Source organism: Hylobates moloch, unplaced genomic scaffold, assembly GCF_009828535.3.
Source record: "Hylobates moloch isolate HMO894 unplaced genomic scaffold, HMol_V3 SCAFFOLD_19, whole genome shotgun sequence".
Taxonomy (NCBI): Eukaryota; Metazoa; Chordata; class Mammalia; order Primates; family Hylobatidae; genus Hylobates; species Hylobates moloch.
Genome location: NW_026652294.1, coordinates 11,598,739 through 11,624,532, shown reverse-complemented (window position 1 = coordinate 11,624,532; position 25,794 = coordinate 11,598,739). Strand labels below are relative to the sequence as shown.

Genomic DNA, 25,794 nt, shown 5'->3' with positions numbered 1-25,794 from the left:
AGACACCAAAAGCACAGGCTAAAAAAGAAAAAACTAACTTTATCCAAATGAAAACCTTTTGTGCACCAAAGGGCACTATCAACAGAGCACAAAACGCAACTCACAGAATGGAGAAAGTATCTGCAAATCACCTATCTGTTAAGCAATATTTAGAATATATTTTTACAACTCAAGAACAAAAACCAATCCAATGTACAAGTAGGCAAAGGGCTTTGATATGGGCTTTTTGGCCCCTTGAAATTGAAATGTTGAAACCCTAATCCCTAATATGACTGTATTTGAAGACAGGGCCTTAATTACACCTGTAAGATGTAATTAAGGTTAAATAAGGTCATGCAGATGGATCCTTGATCCAATAGGATTAGTGTGCTTAAAAGACAAGACATCAAAGAGCTCACTCTAGGAAGAGAGCCATCACCAAAAATTAAACCCTGCCAGACTTATTTCTGTTGTTTAAGCCACCCAGACTGTGATATTTTGTTATGGTAGCCTAAGAAAACTAATAAAGACTTGAACAGACATTGTTCCAAAGAAGCACAAAAGGCCAATACATACAAGAAAAGATACGCAACATCCCTAGTCGGCCAGGCGCAATGGCTCACCCCTGTAGTCCCAGCACTTTGGGAGGCCAAGGTGGGCAGATCACTTAAGCCCAGGAGTTTGGGACCAGCCTGGGAAACGTGGCAAAACCCTATGTCTACATAAAAAAAATACAAGCTGGGCACGGTGGCTCACGCCTGTAATCCCAGCACTTTGAGAGGCGGTGGAGGGTGGATCACAAGGCCAGGTGATTGAGACCATCCTGGCTAACACGGTGAAACCCCATCTCCACTAAAAAAAAAAAAAAAAAAAAAAACTACAAAAAATTAGCTGGGAGTGGTGACACACACCTGTAGTCCCAGCTACTCGGGAGGCTGAGGCAGGAGAATGGCGTGAACCCAGGAGGCGGAGCTTGCAGTGAGCCGAGATGGCGCCACTGCACTCCAGCCTGGGCAACAGAGCAAGACTCCATCTCAAAAAAAAAAAAAAAAAAAATTAGCTGGATGTGGTAGTGTGCACCTGTGGTCTCAACCACTCTGGAGGCTAAGGTGGGAGAACCGATTGAGCCCAGAAAGTTGAGGCTGCAATGAGCCCTGATCACCCCACCGCACTCCAGTCCTCCAGTCCGGGTGACAAAGTAAGACCCAGTCTCAAAAAAAAAACTAGTCATTAGGGAAATGTGAGTCAAAACTACAATTAGATACTACTTCACACTCATTATGATGTGTATTTTAAATTTTTTAAGTGTTGGCTGGGGTGTGTGGATCCTTGTGCATTGCTGGTAGGAATGTAAAATGGTACAGCTACTGTAGAAAATAGAGATTTCTCAAAAAATTAACATATAGAATGACCATATGATCCAGTAATTCCACTTCTCAGTATATACCCAAAAGGAGTAAAAGCAGAGACTCGAACAGATATGTGTATACCAATGTTCATAGGAGCATTCTTCGCAATAGCTAAAAAGTAGAAGCAACCCAACTGTCCATCAATGGATAAATGGGTAAACAAAAATAATTCCAATTCTGGGTATATACCCACAAGAAGTAAAAGCGGGTACTTAAACAGATATTTGTACACCAACATTCATAGGAGAATTATTCACAACAGCCAAAAAGCAGAAGCAACTCAACTGTCCATCAATAGATAAATGGATAAACAAAATGTAGAGTCTACACACAATGGAGTATTTTTCAGTCCTTAAAAGACATGATACAGGCCGGGCGTGGTGGCTCACAGCTGTAATCCCAGCACTTTGGGAGGTCAAGGCGGGAGGATCACCTGAGGTCAGGAGTTTGAGACCAGCCTGGTCAACATGGCAAAACTCCGTCTCTACTAAAAATTAGCTGGGCAAGGTGGCGGGTGCCTGTAACCCCAGCTACTCGGGAGGCTGAGGCAGGAGAATCACTTGAACCCAGGAGGCAGAGGTAGCAGTGAGCATAGATGGCAACACTGCACTGCAGCCTGGGTGACAATGGCGAAACTCCATCTCCAAAAAAATGAATAAATAAAAAGACATGATACAAAAATTAGCTGGTGTGGTGCCGCATACTTGTAGTCCCAGCAGCTTGGGAGGCTGAGGCACAAGAATTTGCTTCAATCCAAGAGGTAGAGGTTGCAGCAAGCCGAGATGGCACCACTGTACTCCAGCCTGGGCAACAGAGTGACACTCTGTCTCAAAAAAAAAAAAAAAAGACATGAATGTACCTTGAAGACATTATGTTAAGTGAAATAAGCCAGTCACAGAAGGTCAAATATTATATTATTCCACTTATATGGAGGTATGTATAGTAGTTAAATTCACAAAGATAGAAAGTAGAATGGTAATTGCCAAGGACTAGGAAGAGGATTGAACGGGGAGTCAGTGTTTAATAAGTAGAGTTTCAGTTGAGAAAGATGAAAAAGTTCTAGAGAAGGATGGTGGTAACCACTGCACAACAATATGAAAGTATTTAAAGGCCAGAGAACTGTACAATTCAAAAAGACACAGTAAAATAGGAATTTCAGAAAATAAATGAATCATCCATTAAAAAGTAATAAAATAAGATCCTAAGCTCTCCCAAAAGAAACTCCCTGATGTGGTTTAGGTATTTGTCCCCTCCAAATCTCATCGTGAAATGTGATCCCAAACATTGGAGGTGGCGCCTAGTGGAAGGTATCTGGTTATGAAGGCAGATCCCTAATATGGCTTGGTGCCCTCCCCTTGGTAATAAGCAAGTTCTCGCTCTATTAGTTCCCGTGAGAACTGATTGTTTAAAAAGAGCCTGGCACCGCCTCCGCTCTCTTTTGCTCCCTCTCGCCACATGACATGCCTGTTCCCCCTTCGCCTTCCAACATGATTGGAAGCTTCCTGAGGCCTCACTAGAAGTAGATACTGGTGCCATGCTTCTTGTACAGCCTGCAGAACTTTGAACCAAATAAAACTCTTTTCTTTATAAACTACCCAGCCTTGGGTATTCCTTCACAGCAATACAAAACAAACTAACACACTCCCCAAAGTATTAACAGGATGTCCATCAAGATACTGTAGCATTATTACAGGACCACCCCTGCCACCCCCACTACCCCCTAAAAAAACCTGGCATTTTTGTCATAGCTCTGACATATTAGATGTGTAAGTTTTTTAAAAGTCTTTACAATGAACAAAGTTTAGTAAAACCTGAAGAAATTAAATAACCATTAGGTATCTTCAAAGAATATCAAAAGGTACAAGAAAATTAGGAGAAGCAGCAAAATCTTTTGTATTTGGTCAGTATCAATCTTTAGGCCAGATGCAATTCATACCACTGAAAGCTTGAGTAATTTCTGCTCTAGAGAATTACTTATACATAAAGTTTTAAAAAAAAGCTTTATCCATAATAGTTCTACAACACTGGTCTTGTCATGATTTCCTAAGATTATTTTCCTACCATTCAAAAAGTTTAAATAGCAACCATATCCTTTTTGTCATGTAAATATAAAATATAAACATCCAAACAAATATAACATAACATTCAAATATTCTAAATACCACAAATTCTTTCAGGTACCAAAATTGAATACACACACAAGGTTAGCAAGATTCTGTTTAATTTTAGCGATAAGTTTCCTGGTGGGCTTAGTTTTACATACTCCAGCAAAATGTGTTCTGTAGCCTATTATAGATGGTTTAACTAGCAGAAATGAGTCATTTAATTAGCATAATATACAGTGGTCTAATAATTTTTTTAGCTAATAAGGAATAATCAACGAGTTCATGAGTTATCTAATTTTTAAAGCAAATTGCCTAATTTATTTTTTATTTTTTTGGTTTTTTTTGAGACAGAGTCTTGCTCTGTTGCCCAGGCTGCAGTGCAATGGCACGATCTCAGCTAACTGCAACCTCTGCCTCCCAGGTTCAAGCGATTCTCCCGCCTCAGCCTCCTGAGTAGCTGGGACTACAGGCACGTGCCACCATGCCCAGCTAATTTTCCTATTTTTAGTAAAGACAGGGTTTCACCATGTTGGCCAGGATGGTCTCGATCTCTTGACCTCATGATCTGCCCGCCTCGGCCTCCCAAAGTGCCAGGAGCCTAAATCTTAATAATAAAAGCAAGTAAGTCATCAGCCAGTATCCTAATAAATTTAGATTCTGAAATACATGTAAAAATACTTATACTGTGTTGAGTTTAACCTAGAAAAATATTTCCTAAAGATTAAAATCAGGCTGGGTGCAGTGGCTCAAGCCTGTAATCCCAATACTATGGGAGGGTGAGGCAGGAGGACTGCTTGAGCTCAGGAGTTCCAGACTAGCCTGAGCAATACAGTGAGACTCCATCTCTACAAAACATTTTTTTTTTAAATTAGCTAGGCATGGTGGCACATGCCTGTAGTCTGAGGAGGCTGAGGTTGGAAGATCGCTTGAGCCCAGGAGGCTGAGGCTGCAATGAGCCATGATTACATGACTGGACTCCATCCTGGGCTATAGAGACCATGTATCAAAAAAAAACATGCCCAAAAGTGAATATAAATTAATAGTCCAAAAATATTTATTAAACTTCAAGGATCACATATCTTCTCTGGTGTTTATCACTGTTTTATGACAGTAATTTCAACCTCTTGATGAGAAAAACTTTCTCAGCTAGCTTTTGCTTTCAATGTACATAAAATTGGACAGTTTAAACCACTTCATCAGATATGTGAGAAATCCACGGTAAGACAAAATGTCATTTACTTTTAAGTATATATATACAGTTATGGTATGATGAATAAAAATATGCCTTGCTAAAGAATTAAGAAATGAGACCTAGAGAAAACTTTTTCCCCCAGAAAAAAGGAAGAACAAAGCAGCAAAAAATGAGGTAACTTAATGACCCAGTGACTGCTCAGAAAACTACAAAACCACGCAGTCATGTTTTCCGAAAAAACATTATGAGTGATAATTTTATATTTTTGCCTTACACTAAAATGTCCCTTGTAGGGAGAATAAGAAATAGGCTGGGGCGAAATGGCTCAGGCCTGTAATTCCAGCATTTTGGGAGGCCGAGGCAGGAGATGACTTGAGGCCATGAGTTAAAAATCACCCTGGGCAACAAAGTGAGACCTCAGCAATAAAAAAAATAAATAAATAGTAAATAAGACAATTCAACTAACCATACAAATGGACAATCCTTTCTTTGTATTCTTAAAGGCAAATAATATTTTGTCCTTCTACCTTTTAGAATCCACAACCAGTAGATACGTATTTCATTAAAATTCCCTTTACTCTTAACATATGAAATGATATGAGACAGATTATGATAAAACCTCCAGTGAATCCAAAGAAAGCAGAAGACTATCTTAACCATTCTAAATATTTTATCCATTTGCCTCCAAAAAGCAACATATATTTAATACATGAGTAATTCTCCAACCCTTATTCCTTTTCCTTCATAGTCTATAAACTGAGTAACAACGGAGATCTTGTTCACCACTACATCTACAGAGCCTACAACCTAACAGTGCCTAGTAAATAGGTGGCACTTCAATATTTATTGTATTATAAGCCTAAGTCTCACAAAGGAAAACGGCAAATATATGAAAAAGATGTTTAAAGGCAGAAGGAATGCTGCACAGAGCTACTACCTGCTATCAAAAAGAGAAACTAAAACATGCAAAATTAATTAAAACTTATGGAAGCCATTTTAAATCAGATGGCCACTTTAGAGATGCCTGCTTAACATCATGGACTTATTTTTCAGTACAAGAAGAAAAGTGCTATTCAGGCATACACTGGAATATTAGTGTAAGAAAGCACTATAATACCTCTAAAGAAAGTTCTAAACAGTGCCAAGTACAGATGATGCCCCTCAACACTTCCCTCCCAGGTTCATCTCATGCCAAATAACACCAGCGGTTACTAATCTTTTCTAAATTAAACACTTAAACTCACTGCATTAGCAATATGAGGCATTTCGTGATTTCAGAGGGGAAAACAATTTCAAAATAAATTAGCAACTTCTCTGTACCAAGTAATCCTTTGACAGCTATTCAAATCCCATTTAATAGTTAAGAAATGCTATTTACTCATAAGATCTTCAAGCTACACAAAGATCTTACTTATCCATACATATCATGGACACAGTATGTCAATTTACGTATAAATGACTTTTAACAAGTATAAAAGGAAACCAAAAAAGTATTGAATGCACAATATTTTTATAAGCTTCTATTGTTTAACCTAGTAACAATGATGGCAATAAAATGTGGAAAAACTATTTGTCCTCATTTGTCAATAAATACTGGCACTATTCCTTTGGTGATGCCAAATATGGCACAAAGACTTGTTCCAGTGAAATAAACCTACTGGTGAACAATAAAGGCTCAAATTATAAGGCAGGTAAAAATTACACATTTTTTTAAAATTGCACATTATGATTAGAAAACATACTAGGTATGTATTGCAACTTTTAATGCAAATCCCAGTGCAATTTTTTTTTTTTTTAAGAGACGAGTTCTCCCTATGTTGCCCAGGCTGGCCTTGGGCCTTGAACTCCTGGGGTGAAGCAATACTCCCACCTCAGCCTCCCGAGTAGTGAGTAGCTGGGACCACAGGCATGAGCCACCTGGCTCCTTCAGTGCAATTTTTAAAATCTTATACGAAGGATCTTTTCTTGGGTGATCAGGGGAGGTGAAAGGGGTAATATTACTAAGAATACAAAACTGAAGTCTATAGTCCTAAACAATGACCCAACTAAAAACAGACATCTTTGGCTACAGATTTCTTTAAACAATAGATATGAAAATTTAATCCCTCCTTTACATGAAAAATAACCATTTACAACCACTTTTCCTCTTCTAATGTTAAAGCAGGTTTTTAAAAGCACAGTCCTCCTGTTTGAATTATTTCCACATTCTAGTATACCAGCTGGTGGGAGCCAATACAGAATCTTTTGCTGAAGATATTGGGATATTATAGAACAAGAACAGAATAATCCATAATTAGTGACATTATATCTTAAAGCTCAAACTACTGCAGTTACAGGGGGCAGTGAGATAGTGCTGGCAATCAACTGTAGGCATTAGGGAGCAATTGGTGAAGTAGCAGATCCAGGGTACTGTTAACAATCCCATTACGAAGACTAAACATTTATTTATTTACATAAAATCCTGTAATGAACAACTAGAACATGAATATCAGCTAAGCCAGGACAAATGGTGCAAAACTGCCCGCAGAATGCAATGTATTAATTTATGAAGTAGGCTATAATAGCCTTTATCATGCAAACCTTATATTTATTTATAAAAAGTTAAATTAGTCTGACCATGATGGAGTAACTTGAGACTAGCCCTTCCACCAAAACTACTAAAAAACTGGACAAGATACATGAAACAGCTATTCTTGGATGCTGGACAATAGACAGCACCGAACTGTGATCCCTGAGAGAAGACAAGCAAATTACCTGTGCCCTATGATTGTCCAAGCTTTATATTTTGAGGCAGCTTCCAGACCCCAGCCAGAAAGGGAGAAACTGAGAATCTACAGAGGGTTGGAAACCCAATTAGAAACTTAAATGTGTTTCAGAAGGCTGAAGCAGCTGTAATTTGTGAGGCACTATTACATCTTTACTAAATTAGCTGCACATGTATTAGGTGAGATTTCACGAGGGTGGGCAAAGAACAACCACTGGGTAACAAGCAACTACTTGGGAACTATAAACACAACTACCAGAGTTTACACAGGCATTCTCCTTCTGACTGATTAAAGAGACCTTACTAAACTCAGGCCATTCAGCTGAAACCTTTATAAACACGGCTAAACTAGCCCTAGGGCAAAGGCTCCTCTCCAGGCCCAGCTGAACAAAGCTTTAAATAAAAACAAACCTAACGTTGAATTATGGATTTTCTAACATATCCAAAAGTAAAATGTATGACAATAGCAAAAAGAACAAAAGATAGGAAAATGGAGACATAACACCATAGGATTCTTATACATTCAGTGGTATATAATTTGAAGGCAGAACGTCATAAGTTAAAGGTATCTACTCTAGAGCAGCCACAGAAAAAATAAAACAAGTATATCTCCACTAAAAGAGGGGATAAGATGAAATATTACAAAATCTTTCATTCAAAAAATGACAGAAAAGAATAGATGGGATGAATAGAAAACAAATGGCAAAATGGTAGACTGAAACCTAACCATATGGATACTCAAACTCAGAGTAAACGCACCATTTAATAACAACAATTAAAAGGAGACTGTCAGCCGGGCTCAGTGGCTCACACCTGTAATCCCAGCACTTTTGGGAGGCCAAGGCGGGTGGATCACCTAAAGTCAGGAGTTCGAGACCAGCTTTGCCAAGACGGGGTAAATATACAAAACACAAAATATACAAAAATTAGCCGGGCATGGTGGCAGGCGCCTGTAATCTCAGCTCCTCAGGAGGCTGAGGCAGGAGAATCATCAGGAGGCTGAGGCAGGAGAATCATCAGGAGGCTGAGGCAGGAGAATCATCAGGAGGCTGAGGCAGGAGAATCACTTGAACCTGGGAGGCGGAGGTTGCAGTGAGCCAAGATCGCACCACTGCACTCCAGCCTGGGTGGCAGAGCGAGACTCCATCTCAATGAATGAACAAATAAGTGAATGAGGGAGGCTGTCAGCCTAAATAAAAAAGCAAGACCTAACTATGTGCTAATTACAAGAAATGCACTGCAAATATATACACAGACTAAAAGTAAAAGGATGGAAAAAAATTATGCAAATACTGTGGTAATAAAGCTACAAGAGTTATATTCATGTTAAAGTAGCCTAGGGGATGGCAAATATTATCAAAATAAAGTGGGACAAGTCATTATAAAAGAATGAATTTACTGAGAAGACGTAACAATCCTAAATATGTATGTACCTAAAAACAGAACTTCAAAATATATGACACAAAACTGGTAGAACCAAATATTTGTCTTTTCAAAGACACAAAACATTCACAATAGACCATATGCCTTACCACAAAACAAATCTCAAATTCTGAAATCCTGAAAAAAACTGAAATCCTATAGAGTATGTTCTCTGACCACAATAGAATTAAATTAGTAACAATAAAATATCTACAGGAAGTTAAACATCACACTTTTATAATTCATAGGCCAAAAAAAGACATTAAAAGAGAAATTAGAAAATATTCAAACTGAATAGTAGTACACAATATGTCATTTTGTGAGCTGCAACTGAAGCACTGCTCAGAGGAAAACTCAGATATTCACAGTATATACAAAAAGGCAAGCCTACACTTACCTCTCTCAGTATTAATTTGAAGTGTTTCACAGACCTAAATGTCAAACAAAACTATAAACTTCCAGAATAAAATTTAAGAAAATATTAGTGACCTTAGGTTTAGAGACAATTCCTTAGATAGGCTATAAAGGTCAGTAACTCAAAAAGAAAAAAAAACTACATAAAGATTAAGTTTTTGCTCTCTGAAAGACACTGTTAAGAATGAAAAGGCAAGCCACAAATTACAAGAACATATTTGCAAAACAAGTAATTTGCAAAACCTGTTATAAAGGACTCATATTCAGAACACTTTATGAACTCACAATAAACAAAAAACAACCTACTTTTTTTAATGAGCAAAAGATTTGAACAGACACTTCACCAAAGATATATAAATGGCAAATAAGCACATGAAAAGATAATCATCATTAGTCATCTGGAAATTACAAACTAAAACCATGATGATGTATTACTACAGACCCACTAGTATGACTTAAGTTAGTAAGAATGACAATACCAAGCATCAACAAGGATTTGGAGCCCTGGAATTCTCATGCATTGCCAGTGGGAATGCAAAATAGGCCGTTACTTTAAAAACTATAAACACACTTACCCTACAATCCTGCAATTTCTACTCCTGGATTTTTAACCAAGAGAAATGAAAATATATGTCCATACAAAGATCTATGTTGCAAATATTCAGAGGAGCTTTATTCATAATAGCCAAAAACCGGGCCGGGCGTGGGAGGTTGAGGTGGGCGGATCACGAGCTCAAGAGATTGAGACCAGTCCGGCTAACATGGTGAAACTCCATCTCTACTAAAAATACAAAAAATTAGTCGAGTGTGGTGGCATGAGCCTGTAGTCCCAGCTACACAGCAGGCTGAGGCAAGAGAATAGCTTTAACCCAGGAGGCGGAGGTTGCAGTTAGCCAAGATCTCGCCACCGCACTCCAGCCTGGGCGACAGAGCGAGACTCCGTCTCAAATAAATAAATAAACCCAAAACCTGGAAAAAAAACCCAATATCCATTAACTAGTAAATAAAGGAACTGTGGAATATCCACACAATGGACTACTACTTAGCAATTAAATGGAATAACTACTACTTTTAACAATATGAATGATTCTCAAAGCATTATGCTAAAATGAAAGAGGACAGGCACAAAATAGTATATCCTGTATGATTTCATTTATATTACATCCTAGAAAAAAGGTAAAATTTGTGCAAATTATACCCCTCTAAGGCTGATTTTTTAACCATGTGGCAGCAAAAAAAATCAAAGGTATACATATGTGCTCTGGTTAAGACAAGTATTTTCCCTAAATCTTAGTTACAGAAGGGCTCTGAGAAGTTAATGACTTGCCCCAAATTAGTAACCAGTGGAAACACGTTTTGGGATATAGATCACTTTACTGTAAACATAAACTTGGAATGTACGCTTTAGCAATGATTAAGATCTGTATAACTAAGACCCTTTGTTTTCGTTTTTGTTTTGAGACGGGGGTCTCGCTGTTACCCAGGCTACAGTGCACTGGTGCAATCATGGCTCACTGCTGTCTTGATGTCCTGGGCTCAAGCAACTCTCCTACCTCAGCTTCCTGAGTAGCTGGGACTACAGGTGAGCACCACCACAGCTGGATAATTATTATTATTATTATTTTGTAGAGGGGGTCTTGCAATGTTGCCCAGGCTGGTCTCAAACTCCAGGTCTCAAGTGATTCTCTCGCCTTGGCTTCCCAGAATGCTGGGATTACAGGTGTAAGCCACTGTGCCTGGCCAACTAAGACCCTTTCGATGGAGCTCCAGAACTACGTTTAACTCAAGTATTAAAGGAAGTTTCAATTTACATAGGCAAGCCAGCTAAAACAGTTCAGGCCAAGAGTTGGATGATGTAGCACAGACATCTCAAATACTTAGCTTACCACAATCTTGGCCAATGGTCAAGTTTATTTTGGGACTGGAATATTTAAAAGTCCTTCATATTCTCTGCAGCCCCTACACATTGATCCTATTAAAGGCTTCCAATTCTGAATCTTTTAGGTACTCACCTTTCATTCTCACCTAATGCATTACCTCCAGGCAAATGGGGTGGTAAAGAAGAACTGGATTTTGAAAGGCAACATAATGACAACAGCTTATTAAAAAGCAAGACAAGGCCAGGCTTGGTGGCTCATGCCTGCAATCCTCCTAGCACTTTGGGAGGCTGACACAGGAGGATCGCTTGAGTTCTAGATCAGCCTGGCCAACATAGCAAGAACCCATCTCTACTAAAAATTTTAAAATTAGCCAGGCATGGTGGCGCACACCTATAATCCCAGCTACTTGGGAGGATGAGGCAGGAGGATCCTTTGAGCCCAGGGGTTTGAGGCGGCAGTGTGCTACGATCATGCCACTACACTCCAGCCTGGGTGACAAAGCGAGACTTTGTCATTCATTTCTTCACTCATTCATTCATAAACATAAATAAATAATAGACAGGAAAACTGCTCTTAATACCTAATTAACCACACCAACTTTAACCTTAGCATAAAGAAAACAAATTAAGACTTTTCTTCATCTCTATCATCAACTCATTTTGCAGAAGTCTAACATTTAATCCACAAGTGGGCAATCCATGGAACCTAAAGCAATTACTACAAGTTCACTAATGCTTACTATACATACCTCACCTCTTCATTTCCTCTTATCTGACTTTTCACCGAGTTTTTCTCCCCCCTCTTTCTGACCCTTTTATATGGTTATCATAGCTACTTTGTAAGAAAACAATAGAGAGGATATTTATGCCTAATCAGTGAAAAGTACTGACTTTATATCTTTGCTATTGTACTTATTATGGTGATAAGCTCTTTAAGGGAAACTTCTACACTGTATAAGCATAAATAATGGGAAAGGAATACTGATTTATTCTATACCCATTATGAACACTTTTCCCTCTAAGCCATTGAAAAATGGAAGATACTTTACTATTTTCACTCCACTGATTCTGAATATTATCTCATATAAAAACTGAGTGTACCTATGTATATTAATGTTTACCCTGAGATTAAAGTCCAAACTATTTTTAAATATGTAGAAAGCCCACTGGAGAAATGGTCAGACTAACATTAAATATACTGGTCAAAATTCTCAGTTGTAAGTAAAAAAAAAAACCAAATCAAGCTAATTTACACAAAATTAAAAAAAAATTTTTTTGAGACACGGTCTCACTCTGTCACCCAGGCTAGAGCGCAGTATCGTGATCATGGCTCACTGCAACCTTGACCTTCCAAACTCAAGGGACCCTCCCATGTCAGCATCCCAAGTAGCTGGGACCACAGGCGTGTGCTACCACACCTGGCTAATTTTTTTATTTTTTGTAGAGACAAGTCTCCTCGCGTTGCCCAGGCTGGTCTCCAACTCCTGGGCTCAAGCAATCGTCTTGCCTCAGCCTCCCAAAGTGCTGTGATTACAGGGGCGAGCCACCGCACCCAGCCCAAAATCAGAATTTGATGGCTCACAGGATAATGAGATGCTGCATAGAAACAAGGAAAAAAACTTCAGGACCAGGGCCTCAAAGGCACAGTGCCATGGGATCCATCTCTATCTCATGCTCCTCTTTACTTGTTTGGCCTCATTCTGGTTTCATTCTCTTCCACTGCTGACAGACCTCCTGCCTGGGGTAGGGCAGGAATGAAAGAATCTCAAAAACAAGAAATCCAGTGAATGTTCTATTCCTTTTACTAGTATAATTAAGTGTTGGAAGCAGATCCCTAAAGTTCAAAAAATATGATTTAAGGATACAACTTAGGAATTATCAATAATCCTACTAAACGTAAAAGCTAAGAAAATCTAACCCCTGAACCACTAACTTATAATTACAGAAAGTCCTGTCACACATGGTCTGGTTTCTCTTCATAATGAATAAATCTTTTTGCCTTTTACTAAAGATTTCCATGGAGAGTTGAGGCCTTGCTTAGGCAGGGGTAAATATGAGAAAGAAAAAAAGTCTTAACAGGTTAAAAAAAAAAAAGGAAAAGAAGCATAAAAGTCAATTTAATGGGCTTATATATATGACAGTTTAGCAAGAAAGAGGGCAATCTCATTTTAAAAATTTACTCAATAACGGCACAAATCTGAAACTAAAGTGTGAGACTCCTACTTTTGGTTATCATATAGTCACCACAGTAATGACTAAAATTCATATAGCACTCAACATAGCTAACTATCCCTGAAGAAATGCTTCCTTTCTCAAGAGGTTTAAGTGGAAAGGAATACGAAATTTCTTAACACATCTATGTTCTAAATAACTTTGTTTCAGGAGTAATCACTCTGAAACAACTGAGTGTTAAATAAAAACCAGCAACCCCCAAATCTTTGCTGATCCATCACTTTAACTGATCAGTTTGCTACCAACTACAGTATTTACCTTTCCAGTAACACTTCTAGTTCCATACAAACTGTTTTGTTCTACATAACTGCACTAGATTTGGATGTACACTCAGAATTTAAACGATGACCTACATTCAGTGGTGTGTGGGTACCTATAAAACACAGAAAAGGGCCCACTTTTTTTGTTGTTGTTGTTGTTGTTGTTTTGAGATGGAGTCTCGCTCTGTCGCCCAGGCTGGAGTGCAGTGGCACAATCTCAGCTCACTGAAAGCTCCGCCTCCTGGGTTCACGACATTCTCTTGCCTCAGCCTCCTGAGTAGTGAGTAGCGGGGACTACAGGCACACAGCGCCTGGCTAATTTTTTTGTATTTTTTAGTAGAGACGAGGTTTCACTGTGTTAGCCAGGATGGTCTTGATCTCCTGACCTCATGATCCGCCCGCCTCGGCCTCCCAAAGTGCTGGGATTACAGGCGTGAGCCACTGCACCCGGCCAAAAGGGCCCACTTTCTACTAATTTCTTTCAAGCTCAATCTGAGGCAAGAAAACGATACTCTGTTTTTAACAAGAAGCAAATTTATGTTTATAATAAAGAATTACATACAGGGTGATATTTATTATTCCTTAATACAAAGTTTTGTTATATGCTGAGAGACATACTATTTATGAAAAAATTATAAAAATGAAGAGTTACAATTAACGGAGGGGAGAAGTCCAGGTCCTTGCTTATAATTTTAACAGCCAATATGTATAGAGCACTCTTCTAAGTGCTTCACCATTTATTAGTCATTAATCTTACTCAACTCTACAAAGTAGGTAATATTATTATCCTCATTTTATAAAGAGGGAAACTAAGGAGCAGAGAGATAAAGTAACTTGCCCAAGTCATAAAGCTAGCTAATAAATAATTTACAGATGCAAGTTTAAACCATATAAGAAATTAAGTAGGAACAACACATATACAGCAAATACAAAAACAAGAGAAAAGTCAAAGTAGTCAATCTCAAAAAGGCAGAAAAGCAACATAAATTAAGAAACTAATTTTTTTCTCTCAGTGCAATGAAACCAGGTCTGTATCACTGGGGGTTGGGGGAGTAGGGAAAATAATCTGTGTTCTCAAATCATACAAAAATCTCAAAAAAAGTAACATATTTCTTGTGGGCCGGGCACAGTAAGCCCAGCAGTTTGAGACCAGTCTGGGAAATACAGCAATACCCAGTCTCTACAAGAAATAAAAATTCAGCTGAGCATGGTGGAGGCTAAATTGGGAGGATGGCTTGGGCCTGGGAGGGTCGTGGGAGTCTGGAAGGTCGAGGCTGCAGTAGACTGTGCCACTGCACTCCAGCCTGGGAAACAGGGTGAGAATTTGTCTCATAAAAAAAAAGAAAAATTAACATATTTCTTAAATAAATAAAAGCACTCAACTTTTGGGAAGCACATTCTGGAGAAAATGTGTATTAAATAAATGACAGCACTTTGGAAACTAACTTTTCATTCCTAAATATGCTTTAAAGAATACAGCAAATAGCTAAAAGCAATCCTTCATAATTTTATCATGTTTAGCACTTTTTACTGAGAAACAGAAAGTTCTACAATAATCAAAGTGGATCAATCTATCACTGTGGTATACATAGTCACTTAGTCTTATCTCTGAAAAATATTTTCAGATTATGTAAATGTTTTATCTCGAGATAACCTTCAACAAAATGAAAAAGACATATTCCTGCTATTTCTGCCAAGGGTCAACAATCAATTTGTGGTACTGATAAAAGAAGATTAATTTGCCACCTAGAACAACGTACAGCCATGAAATTCAATTTAGAAACAGAGCTGCAATCACTCTAATCCACCAAAACAATCAACAGTTACTATCTATTTCACAGTACTGAAGCAAATCCACTTTCATTCTATTTTTACTCCTAAAGTGTGCAATGCTAGTAAGCAAAGGGTCTGTTCCTCAAAACTGAAATGATTCTGGTCTTGCTTTGGTTTCTTCTGGTCTGTTCTAGTAGGAAGCAGTAGCTACAATGTCTGACATGAACATGATACTCGTGCTTACTACTAAACTATGTATATTCCCTTAGCTCTAGAAAACTAATACGGCATTGAGCTTCTTGAGTTACCCTCAGGCACTATAAGGCTGTTCTCATCCAGGTCCGTAGAAGGAAAGCTTCCACCACCATTACTCCCATTCTGAATCCTCAACTTGTTTCCCACCCCCAGGTTTTACAAGGTTGTTAGGGAAAAAAATCTTACTTGCACCCGACTGTGGAAGTCCTTCCTACCTATATACCATTACTCTTAGGAGGTACAAGCAAGATCTTATCTAGATTTCTTGGCTGCCTTTTACCAATGTAATCATAGCATGAAGCTTTGAAATGTGAGATCCTGAGACAGGTCACTCCTTTCAAAGTGTCTATCATTACTCCTTGGTGAGTCAGCTGCTGGACTGCTGCCAGTGTGCTCTTTGTTGGCTTTATCATGAAACCATATTCCTGTAGAGCTGGAAAGGTGGCCAAAACACTGCATTTCAAAAGACTCCTTCAAAATGTGTATCAAAAAAAAAGATACAGATACACATCCAAGCAAGCCATTCACTTGTTTTAGTAAAAGAGGGAATGAATTATACAAAGGAGGTTAAATAGTTTTGTTAAAAGATTCTCTTATTTGCAAGTATCCAAAAATATCCTGTAAAATCACTTGATAATTTTGAGTAGATTTTATGCAAATAGGTACATTTAAAATTTTCTATGCCCTTGAGGAAAGAAAACTCAACTTTTCTGTCTCAGGCAAGAACTCTGAAGTTAAGTAAAAGCTTGAGATACTCAAGGATTCTCTGACGGTCCATCAACTATCGGTGAAGGGTGAAAACATCTACTCATTACTAAGTAGCTTAGGAATGGGTTTTAGAGGAACCCATCAATAAAAAAGTTTGTAATTTTTTTTTTTTTTTTGAGACGGAGTCTCGCTCTGTCGCCCAGGCTGGAGTGCAGTGGTGTGCAGTGGTGCTATCTCGGCTCACTGCAAGCTCTGCCTCCCAGGTTCACACCATTCTCCTGCCTCAGCCTCCCGAGTAGCTGGGACTACAGGCGCCCACCACCATGCCCGGCTAATTTCTTGTATTTTTTTAGTAGAGACAGGGTTTCATTCTGTTAGCCAGGATGGTATCAATCTCCTGACCTCGTGATCCACCCGCCTCAGCCTCACAAAGTGCTGGGATTACAGGTGTGAGCCACCGCACCCAGCCAAATTTTGTAATTTTTAGGGGGTTTTTGGATTTTGTTTGTTTGTTTGAGACCAAGTCTCACTCTGTCACCTGGACTGGAATGCAGTGGTGCAATCTCAGCTCACTGCAACCTCCGCCTCCTGGTTTAAGCAATTCTCCTGCCTCAGCCTCCCAAGTAGCTGGGATTACAGATGCACACCACCATGCCCAGCTAATTTTTGTGTTTTTAGTAGAGACGGGGTTTCACCATGTTGGCCAGGCTGCTCTCGAACTCCTGGCCTCAAGTGATCCATCTGCCTCTGTCTCCCAAAGTGCTGGGATACAGGCATGAGCCACCACACCAGCTAAATTTTTAATTTTTATAAGGTGAAACGATGTTCAGAATGGGGAAAGGGGGAGTGGATATAGGGCAACTCAAGTAGTTCCACAGTACAGGAATGAAAAAGCTCCTAGCTCTGAATAAAATAATGGATAGTAATAATGCTTTCAGGGTATAAAAAGTGAGACAGGCCGGGCACGGTGGTTCACCCCTATAATCCCAGCACTTCAGGAGGACGAGGGAGACGGATCACTTGAGGTCAGGAGTTGGAGACCAGCCTGGCCAACATGGTGAAACTCCGTCTCTATTAAAAATACAAAAAAATTAGCCGGGTGTGGTGGCACACGCCTGTAATCCCAGCTACTAGGGAAGTTGAGGCAGGAGAACTGCTTGAACCCGGGAGATAGAGATTGCAGTGAGCCAAGATGGCACCACTGCACTCCAGCCTGGGCAACAAAGCGAGACTCCGTCATAGACAGATAGATTAGATAGATTAGATAGATAGATAGATAGACAGACAGACAGATAGATGGATAGATAAATGTGAGACAAATATATTCGTGTATGGTACTGGTCTCTTTAGAAGACACCAAAGTTTTTCCTATAAACTTTGAAAACAAGCCTGGCACAGTGGTACACACCTAGTCCCGGTTACCTGGGAGGCTAAGACAGGAGGACTGCTTGATCCAAGGAGTTAAAGGCCAGCATAGAAAACATAGTGAGAACCCCATCTCAAAAGAAAAACAAAAAAAAATGCCATGCTGAGCAAATGCTCTGGATGAATATAGACTTTCAGATGCTCAGAACTTGTTTGACATTTGTCAGCAAAAGGATATATAATGACTTTGAAAAAAGTTAATATATAACAGCTAATATATAAAAGGTTAACAGGTTTAGGAAACTTGCCATAACTTAAAATATGCTTTTGCAAGTGTTTAGTGCACAAATTTACAATATGCACCAAAACCCCATAAAATTGTTTTAATATCCAAAACGGGGAAAGCTGGAAAACTACAGTAATAAAAGATGCAAGTTCAAAAACACCGAATACATAAAATACATAATTCCACATAGCAGCTATTATATTAAAGGCAAGATATTCCCCAACAAGTAAATTCAAACAACTTCCTTTAATTTAAAATGCTTGAAAGAACATTACCTTACATCAACGAAGTACCTTATCCAAAGGAAAGGACTCAGGCACCAAAGGATACAACCCTGTAACTTATACTTCTGAATTCCCTAGCCTTTAAGACTAACACACTTGGTAAAAGGGCTCAACTATGAAACTTTATCGAAATGTTCGTAGCATCAAATACTATATATCAACTATGATACAAATATCAACTGAAATTCTAAGGAGAGGGACCACCCTTTTATTTACACGGTTGTCCTTTGAACAACAGGGGTTTGAACTGCACAGGTCCACTCATGTGTGGATTTCTTTTAACCAAATGTGGATGGAAAAAGTATTCTCGGGATGTGAAACCTATATATACAGCAGGCCGAGGGCTAGCTTTTCATATAGGCAGGTTCCACAGGCGCAACTGGGGGACTTAAGTTTGCCCAGATTTTGGTGTATGTGGGGGTCCTGGAACCCATCCCCCAAGTATACCAAGGATATACTGTAGTAGGATATATGCTGACTTTCTGTATTATTTTCTGTGTAACCACTAAAAATGAAAAATGTCTGATAAGCTTCTTACTCTATTCTGATGTAACAATAGCTCTAAGAATCATAACAGAGGATAGCAAATTGGTATGTTTAAATCTTGGTAGAAATGTAAATTTCCATATGCCATCTGTGATGGTGATCAAAAAGTTTTCCTCCAATACTGGTCCTCCTACTCAACCCTGTCCTAAAGCTCCAACTGTCTAACACACTTGTAACTTAATTGTCTAACTGCTACCATGTTTAAAACCAAGACACACACATACACACAACACACACACATACCCCTCTGAACATTGTCCATCTTCCTGCTAAAATCAACTCCCCTTGCTACTTATTCTATCATCTCAATATTTTTGCTTTTTACATTTATTGTCTTTCAACTCAACACAGATCCTTAGGGGAAAGAGGATGTGTAACTGTTGTGTTATCACTGTAATAACAGTAGAAAAAACCACAATTAGCAAATACTGAGTGCTTACTATTGGTTATCTAATATTATAAGCACCTGCTGAATTCTCACAAGAGCCCTAAGAGGTATTATTGTTATCCCCATTTTAAACCGGAGACTCAGAGAAGTTAAAGAACCTCCCTAAGATCACAAGGAGGTAAGTGGTAGAACCACAATTCAAACCCAAGCCTGAGCTCTTATTCACAACAGTAAACTGCAAAAGTGGAAACAGCATCCAACTTGATGTCTGGACTCAAGTACTATTTCAGCCACTCACTAGCAGTGCAACCTCAGGTAAGTCCTGACAGCTATGAAACACAATTTACTTAACAATATATAGCCTGCCGTGCCTACTTCACAAGGTAGCAATGAAGATTAAGTGGGCAACTGATAAAGCTAATTAAAATTCTATTTGTATTACTAATCCCACAGTTGCTACCTCCATACTCCCATGGTGTTAATTTTGGCAACCCTATCCTGGAATTCTAGACTTGGATCACCAACATTGTCTCAGTTAAAGTAAAGAGCTGCAAGTCTTGTCCACATCAGACAGCCACATATAGAAGACCAACTGTTAACCTGCAATCCCCATTACTGGCAAAACTGGGCAGGTATTTCCAGGCAGGTATTTTAATGTCAAATAGCCAAAAATAATGATAGCCCACAAATGAGATACCTGTTCACCAAATGACCATATTTCTAGTGTAATATCCCTTGGTTCCAAACACAATATTCAGTTTTCTAAATATTGAACATCAGAAGGAACGTACATTAATGAGAAAAGCTCTGTAGTTCTAGTACCTCTGTACACCTAGCACCTCAATTATATAATACATTTAAACTGAGGGCTTAAACTAAGATTCTATATTACACAAAAGAAATGGCTGGGCAAGGTGGCTCACACCTGTGATCCCAGCACATTGAGAGGCTGAGGCAGGCGGATCTCTTGAGCCCAGGAGTTCAAGATGGGCAACATGACGCAACCCCATCTCTACATACATACAAAAAAAAACACAAAAATTAGCCAGGCATGGTGGCATGTTCCTACAGTCCCAGCACCCGGGAGGCTAAGTTGGGAGGATCACCTGAGCCCAGGAGGTTGAGGCTGCAGTGAGCCATGATTGCACCACTGCACTCCAGCCTGAGTGACAATAAGACCCTGTCTCAAAAAAAAAAAAAAAAAAGAAAAGAAAAAAAAGAAAAAGAAAAAAAGAAAATCAAAAACACTACTATTCTCTGAAACGTCAAACCACCTATGGCCTCTGTAGTCTGACTCAGGGTTGGAACTGGAACCTCAAAAAATTAACTTGCAAAAATGGCCTGCAAACTCTTTTCTTTTTTTTTTTTTTTATTTTTTTTATTTTTTTGAGATGGAGTCTCATTCTGTCACCCAAGCTGGAGTGGACTGGCACAGTCTCGGCTCACTACAGTCTCCGCCTCCTGGGTTCAAGTGATTCTCATGCCTCAGCCTCCAAGTAGCTGGGATTACAGGCACATGCCATCACGCCCGGATAATTTTTGTGTTTTTAGTAGAGACAAGATTTCACCATGTTGCCTAGGCGCTGGCCTCGAACTCCTGACCTCAAGTGATCTGCCCTCCTCGGCCTCCCAAAGTGCTAGGATTACAGGAGTGAGCCACCACATCCAGCCTGCAATCTCTTTTCTAAGGTAAAAAGGTCTCATCTATTTATCTTGGCCTCAGATTGCTGCAAAAAGAAAGCTCACTACATAGGAACAAAGAAGATAATTTATTAACGTAGGTAATCCACCTAAGTTTTATGTCTTATTCACATGAAACTCTGCTTATCAATATTAATACCTCCAGCCATCTTGGGGGAGGTGAGGGGAGGAGAGGAGAAGAAAAAGGAATTCCGTAGTGCTAAAATTTTTCCCAAATATTTTTTACTTACAAAGTTTCATAACCAGACAGGCACGGTGGCTCACGCCTGTAATCCCAGCACTTTGGGAGGCCAAGACAGGTGGATCACAAGGTCAGGAGTTCAAGACCAGCCTGGCCAATATCATGAAACCCCATCTCTACTAAAAATACAAAAAAATTAGCTGGGCGTGGTGGTGGGCACCTGTACTCCCAGGTACTCAGGAGGCTGAGACAGGTGATTGCGCCACTGCACTACAGCCTGGGCGACAGAGTGAGACTCCATCTCAAAAAAAAAAAAAAAAACTTTCATAACCAATTATATAACCATTCTACTACTTAGAGGAACAAAAAAGTCAATGATTTACAATTTAAAAGCTACTAAAAATATAAAATATGAAATTATGCACTAAGGAGTTTTATATATAAATTTACCCATTAAACAAGTATGTGTGTGTACTTCTTTAATTTAAAAAAATTCTAATGACTTACAGTTTATACTGTAAGATTATTTATACAAACAGATTATTCTCATTCCAGAGTGGGCTTTTTCAGGGATGAAGTTTACTAAGGAATTTTTTTTTTTTTTTTTTTGAGACAGACTCTCGCTCCATTGCCCAGGCTGGAGTGCAGTGGCGCCATCTCGGCTCACTGCAAACTCCGGCTCCCAGGTTCACGCCATTCTCCTGCCTCAGGCTCCCAAGCAGCTGGGACTACAGGTGCCCGCCACCTCGTCCAGCTAATTTTTTTGTATTTTCAGTAGAGACGGGGTTTCACCGTGTTAGCCAGGATGATCTCGATCTCCTGACCTCGTGATCCACCCGCCTCGGCCTCCCAAAGTGCTGGGATTACAGGCGTGAGCCACCGTGCCTGGCCTACTAAGCAATTTATAATGTTCTGTGAAAATCACCAGCTTTTTCAGGTTCTCTAATAAAGTTATAAAAGTTCCAGGCACCATATTTTTTTAAACCATAAAAAAAAATACATGGGCACATGTGTATGTATGCATGCATGAATGCTTTTATGGCAGTTTTATTTGTAATTACCAAAAACTGGAAACAACCCAAATGAACTGGGGAATGAAGACAGAAGCTGTTGTACATCCATACAATGGAATGCTCCTAACCAACAGAAAGTAATTACTGATACATAAAAACATGGATGAATCTCAAAATACATTCGGTTAAATAAAAGATGTCAGTCTCAAGAAGCCACATACTGAGTCAAGCAGGAGGATCCCTTGAGACCAGGAGCTTGCGGCCAGCATAGGCAATATAACAAGACCTCCCATTTCTATTAAACAAACAAAAATTAAAACAAAAAGGCTAAATACTGCATGATTTTGTTTACATGGAAATTATGAAAAAAAAACAATACAACAGAGAAAAAACAGATCAGTGGTTGCCAGAGACTAGAGGTGAGGAAATGGGCTGACTACAGAAAGGGTCATGAGGAAATTTTTTGAGGAACTACCTGTATCTTGATCACAGTGGTTGCAAAACTAGATGTGTTTCCCAACCTCATAGAACCATACTCAAATACACCTTAATAAAAATAATTTTCAACCATACATATGATAGAATCTTAATTATTGCTCTAATACCAAGACTAAATAGATACTGCTTAAACCACTGAAGCAAGAACACTAAACTTTGGTCTGATCTGCCTCCAAGTTTGAAAACTCCCTTCCATTAACATTTTGCCTAAAAATTAAACAATATTTGTAAATTAGTCACAAAATCCTTTAAGATTAAAATATATATATATTCTTAAAGAAAACCACCTAGTGCTTACATCCTAGTCATTTTAGGAGAAAATTAAGGGAATAAAGCCCAAGTAATAAATATTAACATCAATCTTCCAGAATCATCATGGTCAAAACAAATGAGACTCTTCTAATTTTGGTTCAAAATACCAAAATTTTTACTTCAAAAACTAACAGATTATTATAAAATCTTAACATTTGCCTAAAAGTCTTTACGTGTTTTCACATAACTAGGCAGTATAACAAAAAAAGAGCATAGGCTTAGGCTGGACACAGTGGCTCACACCTGTAATCCCAGCATTTTGGGAGGCCAAGGCAAACCACTTGAGTCCAGTGGCAAAACCCCATCTCTATAAAATACACACAAAAAATTAGCTGGGTGTGGTGGCACACACCTGTAGTCCCAGCTACTTAGGGGGATGAGGCAGGAGGATGACTTGAGCCTCGAAGGCAGAGGCTACAGTGAGCAAGGTCATGCCACTCACTCCACCCTGGGTGACAGAGTGAGACCCTTTCTCAAAAAAAATTTTTTTTAAAGCACAGGCTCAAGAACTCAACCCACCTAGGCAAATTATTTAACTTAATTTTGCCTCAATTGTCTCATCAGTAAAATTGGGATAATTTTACCTACCTCTGGGAATAATCCTAGACTATTAAATGAGTTAATACATGTATTATAATAAATCACAGGGTAGTGCCTGGCATAGTTAACTAAGCCCCGATACTAACCTAATATAAATGAATCTAATATCAATAATCACCAGCTGTGTAGTCTTTGTATCCCACAATTCTGCTCTGTAAGGTAAGTGGCCTAAATTCAATGGCCTACATAAAGACCTATTTAGTAACAGTACTCTATATTCCTATTATTTTACCAGAATTTCACCTACCTAATTCAGTTTGCAAAAGAAAGGTTAAGTATTATACCTCTTATACAAAAAAAAGTGAGGTCTAAATAAGTTAAATGACTTACCCAAAGAAACAGTAATGTGAAGGCAGAGCCAAGATGAGGTTTTGGTGTTCTGAGATTCCTTAAAACTTTGTCTTCTCCAGAATTTTTAGCCCTCCATCAACTCCTTCCCTCCTAACAAAGACATAGGTATAATGCACCCCAAAAAACCTCCAATTTAATAATTTTAAAATTTCATTAAGCTATACATTTGATTTGTGCACTCTTCTGTATGTTTGTTTTGTATCATAATAAAAAGGTTAAATGGCTTATCATTAAGTGTATTCACATATGAAGAGAAGTAGTGGAAAAGTTACAACAAAAGCTAAAAGACGACGAACTCAGCAGATTATGTTCTTTAAAATTTTGTGAGAGGCAAAAGTTTTTAACTGAGGTATAATATACATACGAAGAAGTGCACCCTTCCTAAGTCTACTACTCGATGATTCTCATAAACTGAACACAACCATGAAATCACAACCCAGATCAAGACACAGAACATTAGCAGCATACCTACAATCTCCCCTGTCCTCACCACCAAAGATAACCATTATTCTGATTTCCATTCCCATCTGTTAGTTTTGTCCGTTTTTTAAGCTTTACAGAAATGGAGTGCTCGCTTCAGCAGCACATATACTAAAATTGGAACAATACAGAGAAGATGGGCGTGGTCCCTGCACAAGAATGACATGCAAATTGGTGAGGCTTTCCATCTTTCTTAATTATTACAGTAGTATTATTTAATATCCAAAAAACAATGATCAATATGAAGAATGGGATGAACTAATCAATACTGTGATTGAAGACAACAGCATTATTTGCCTGGGAAACTAAAGACAAAACAACTAGAAAACTATTAAAACTGTTGAAGGAGTCAATTTGCTACTTATGGAATAAACACATACTCTATTCACAATAACATATACTATATACTATGGAATTAAAATCGTATTTCTGGCTGGGCACAATGGCTCACGTCTATAATCCCAGCACTCTGGGAGGCCAAGGTGGGAGGATCACTGGAGCTCAGGAGTTCAAGACCAGCAGGGGCAACATAGCGAAATTTCCAAAGAATAGGACTAACTACACTCTACGTACAGCATCTACATGTGGACAGGCATGAGTGTTTCCTGATTAAATAACCTAAGTGTCATCTCCATGAATGCATGTATACAACTTTGTTGGATTGAAGGCTCCTCATCTCAACCCCACTGGAGGTAAATGCTATAAATGTAAGTAATTCAAGAAAGTCTCATCCAAATTAACTCAAGTAAAACAAAAACAAAACAAGAAAAATTTGCCCCATCAAGATAATGTTATAAAATGTGTAACTACTGTCTTTATCAGTGACTCACTTATAAAGTAGATCTGAACTATGGATTACTACTACTTACTTTCATTAAAAAAAAAAACCAATGTGAGATATTTTTGTAAATTTTCTTTACCCAAAAGTTCGCTGCAGCGATAAAAAAAGAACAAAATCATGTCCTTTGCAGCAACATGATGCAGCTGGAGATCATCATTCTAAACTAAACATTGGGTAAACATGGACGTAAACATGGGAACAATAGATACAGGGAACTAACAGAGAGGAGAGGATGGGAAGGCGTGAAGGTTCAAAACTACCTACTAGGGCTGGGTACGGTGGCTCACGCCTATAATACCAGCACTTTGGGTGGCCGAGGTAGGTGGATTGCTTGAGTCCAGGAGTTCGAGGCAGCCTGGGTAACAGGGCGAAACCCAGTCTCTACAAAAAATACAAAAATTAGCAGGGCATGGTGGCCCACCACTGTAGTCTCAACTACCCAGGAGGCTGAGCTGGGAGAATGGACTGAGCCTGACAGGTCAAAACTGCAGTGACCAGTGATCGCAACATTGCACTCCAGCCTGAGGGACAGAGACCTACCCTGTCTCAAAAAACT

General features: G+C 38.9%; 1 protein-coding gene, 1 non-coding gene and 1 pseudogene across 11 annotated transcripts in view; 2 read left to right on the top strand and 1 right to left on the bottom strand.

Moving 5' to 3' along the window:
* MTMR3 (myotubularin related protein 3) overlaps positions 1 to 25,794 on the bottom strand; it is a 153,884-nt gene that overhangs the window by 111,225 nt on the left and 16,865 nt on the right. The window lies entirely within an intron of this gene.
* Positions 13,136 to 13,190, top strand: LOC116459558 (U5 spliceosomal RNA; annotated as a pseudogene).
* LOC116459565 (U6 spliceosomal RNA) lies at positions 24,485 to 24,591 on the top strand. Its single transcript, XR_004245604.1, has one exon. It is a non-coding gene; the product is annotated as a U6 spliceosomal RNA (small nuclear RNA).